We start from the raw sequence: 2,406 nt of genomic DNA on the forward strand, positions 1-2,406 counted from the left end.
CATCGTTCTGCAGGATGAAACACGTGTGGGCAAATAGCTTGTATTTTTACAAATCGCTTCACCTTTTACTAGCATTGAAGACCTCTTTACTGCTGTGTTTCACAGGTGCTTTTTTGTGTACGTTGCTTAGTGCGCAGCGTTGCTTTCCTGTCTGGTCATACAGGTCCCGTTGAACAGTTTGCAGCTAAAGCCTGACTCATCACTAGCTGTTTTTAAAGAACACATGTATGAAATTTCTCTGTCCAGCTGACTAACATCTGTTTTCCAGCTTTGACAGAGATTGGTATTTTTTCTCTAGCTAGGCTTTAACAGAAGGAAACTTGAAGTAAGCTGCAAGCAAGGGGCAGTATTTCTGTTTCACAAAAGCCCCATGTGCCACTCATGGCCCTCTTTGCCAGAGAGCAACTGCTGCTTTTTTGAATTATTGGAGATAATCCATACAAATTCAGCTGTAGATAGATAAATGCGTTGGGGCTTTTCTAGCACAATTGCTCTCTGTAACCTCAAAATAAGGTAGGATAGAGGAGAGGTGGGAGGAAGCGTGTGTGCTGTGTGTCAGGTAATAGCTAGGCAGCAGCGTGCTGCCTGAGCCCCTGCCCCATCAGGATGTTTTGATGCAGCGGTCTTTTTCCTGGTGAAATTGTTCACTTTTCCCCCATTTGCTTTCATTGGTTTCATGTCATTTCACAGGCGCAGGAAGCCAGTCTGTGCACGGCCAAGCAGCTGTGATTTGCACGCAGGGAGCAGTAGTAACCTGTCTTCAGCCACCACTTCTCCTTGACATCTGCAAGTGGACTCCTGTAAATCCAGCTGTAGCGATTAGATAAGCTAGGGTTAGGCAGCAGGAGAAAAATAGAGACATAGACAGAGATACAGGCACCTATCTTTCTTTGTGACTTCCCTTACTCCATAAAGCCAAAATAACACATATGTGCTGCTAAGGAGCTATGTCCACCTGCAAGGGCTGGGCTCAGAGGGCTGCTTGTCACTGTTCCCTTTGCTTTCTCTGCTGTACCTTTCACCTTGCAGCACCCAGCAGTGCCTCTCTGCTTTGATAGCATCATTACAAAGCCATTGCTTTGTGGAAACTGCCTTATGCCAGACCTTCCCCTGCATGGTGTTTCTGGAGCAGTTTCCCTATCAAAGAGTATAAACAGCTGTAAAATTCTGTAAGACAGCTAAAAGCCCCAGCGATGGGGCATCAGAGGGGAGGGCTCCCACTCCCGCCTGCAAAGACATCCTGGCCCATTTCTCTCACCCACTGAATTAGCAGTGATACATTAGATGATAGACCAGAACTAGAAAGGAAACCAAGTACGGCTCCACTAATCTGACAAGGTGTTTTATCTTCTTGGCTGACCTGTGTGCCAAAGTGTAGCTTCTTGGGTACCTAGATACAAAGCTAACCCAGCTGGGGTTTTGTGGGGTTTTTGTTCATTTCATGTAGGGAAGAGTGAGCAATAGCCCTTTGTCCCTTTGTGTACACAGTCTGAAGAGCTTGTTGGAAAAAAAATGTAGTCCCAGCTGTTTCACAGCAGTGTAAGCTGTCACAGGGCTTGAAAGAAAAGGAGAAAACCCCCACCCACAATACAAAACAGCTTGTCACTGCATTATCTTTTCCCAAAGTGATAATGAAACACAGGAGCAGCTGCCTGGCAGCCCCAAACAGAAGTGGCAGGGTTGGTACCCTCCTTGTCAAGCTGAGTCCTATTTGAAGCACATCTGATGAGTCAGCCTGCTAATTACTGGCAGGCAGGGAAGGCACTGCAGGATGCTGCAGGTGACATTTGCCCCCCTCCTGTGACCCATGGGGCACTCACACCAGGGAGAAGGAGGTAGAAGAAAGAATCGACAACAAAACCCCATTTATAAGATTGTGCATCTTTAGTGGGTCCCTCGCCCACACCTTGGCAGAGATGTCTTCAGGTGCCCCGGGCCCGACAGACAGTGCCGGGGCCGTGTACTTGCTGGAAGGCTGAAGAAGGAGCAGCAGAACCTCATGAACCCTCAGACTACAATGAACTTACTTACTTACTTATTTTACCCATTAATTATGGAGCCTTCCCTCAATAGCATGTATAGCAGTAAGCACCTTGGAGGGAGGCACCTTATGGGAAGAAAACGTACTTTCCTGGGAAAAAAAAAGCATTTCCTGGCCTGGGGAGATGCACTGGCAACAGCCAGCCCTTGCCTTCAGTGTGAGCCTGAGGAAGTTAGAGCCGTGTCACCAGTGGCTGAAGGGCCAGCTTTAGCCTGATGGCTCAAGGAGGCTTTACAGCCCTGCTGAAGGACAAACAAGCAATCCCCATTGCTGCTTTTCTTCTAAGGGGGATCAGCTTGAATGAGACATCACTCTCCTGCTGCAGGGCTGAAAGGAGATGGGTGACGCATGGGGGGGGGGGGGCG

Source organism: Phaethon lepturus, unplaced genomic scaffold (assembly GCF_000687285.1).
Source record: "Phaethon lepturus isolate BGI_N335 unplaced genomic scaffold, ASM68728v1 scaffold14577, whole genome shotgun sequence".
Taxonomy (NCBI): Eukaryota; Metazoa; Chordata; class Aves; order Phaethontiformes; family Phaethontidae; genus Phaethon; species Phaethon lepturus.